Below are 1534 nucleotides of genomic sequence, written 5' to 3' on the forward strand. Positions count from 1 at the left end.
AACCAAGATCACACCACTGCACTCAAGCCTGGGTGACAGAGTGAGACTCCATCTCAAAAAAAAAAAAAAAGTGAATCTCATAAAGATAGACAGTAGATTGGTCGTTACCAGGAAGGGTAGGAGAAAGAGGGAGATGAAGAGAAGTTGATTACTAGGTACAAATGTACAATTTGATAGAAGAAATAAGACAGTGTTTGTTAGATCAGTAGTGTGACTATAGTTTGCAGTAGCCTATTGAATATTTCAAAATAGCTAGAAGAGAAGAATTTGACTGTTTCTAACATAAACAAAAGACAAATATTTAAGGTGATGGGTATCCCAAGTGCACAGATTTGATCTTTACAAATTATATGAATGTATTAAATTATCACATGTACCCCAAAACTATGTACATCTACTATGCATCAACAGAAAAAAATTCTTTTTTTTTTTTTTTTTCTGTTGAGACAGAGTTTTGCTTTTGTTGCCCAGGCTGGAGTGCAATGGCGGGATCTTGGCTCACTGCAACCTCCGCCTCCCAAGTTCAAGTGAGTCTCCTGCATCAGCCTCTCAAGTAGCTGGGATTACAGGCATGCATCACCACGCCCAGTTAATTTTTTTGTATTTAGTAGAGACGGGGCTTCACCATTTTGGTCAGGCTGTTCTCAAACTCCTGACCTCAAGTGATCCACCCACCTTGGCCTCCCAAAGTGCCGGGATTACAGGCGTGAGCCACTGCACCCGGCCAAGAAGAATTTCTTTAAAAATCTGTCTTTTGACTTGATACATAGGGCTTTCTTTCTTTCTTTCTTTTTTTTTTTTTGGCTATTCATATAATCTTAATTTCTACATAGCCAAGTTTGCTATTTTACAAACTTAAACTTGGGTTTCATGTCTTGCTTGGAGAAACTTTCCTCACTCTGAAATTATAAAATAAAATGTTCATATCCTAAAGTCTTACAGTTTCAGTTTTGAACGGCTGTGAAGTTTACAAAATGCATTTTTAGTATAGAGATGCAAATCTTTTTTTTTTTTTTGAGATGGAGTCTCCCTCTGTTGCTTAGGCTGGAGTGTAGTGGGGTGATCTCAGCTCACTGCAGCCTCTGCCTCCTGGGCTCAAGCTATCCTCCTACCTCAGCTTCCCAAGTATCTGGGACTATAGGCACCCACCACCATGCCTGGCTATTTTTTTCTTTTTTTATATTTTTGGTAGAGACAAGGTTTTGCCTTGTTGCCCAGGCTGGTCTCGAACTCCTGGGCTCAAGTGATTCACCCACCTTGGCTTCCCAAAGTCCTGGGATTATGATTACAAGCATGAGCCACCGTACCCAGTCCCAAAGCAAACCTTAATATGGCATATTCTAGGTTCTGCACCTTTTATAATAGATTTTAACTACTTATAGCCTGCTGTTGACCTGAAGACTTAGTGGTAACAAGCAGCCAATTCACAGGCATTTTGTATGTTACATGTATTACACACTGTATTTCTTTCTTTCTCTTTCTTTCTTTCTTTCTTTCTTTCTTTCTTTCTTTCTTTCTTTCTTTCTTTCTTTCT

Source organism: Piliocolobus tephrosceles, chromosome 21 (genome assembly GCF_002776525.5).
Source record: "Piliocolobus tephrosceles isolate RC106 chromosome 21, ASM277652v3, whole genome shotgun sequence".
Lineage (NCBI taxonomy): Eukaryota > Metazoa > Chordata > Mammalia > Primates > Cercopithecidae > Piliocolobus > Piliocolobus tephrosceles.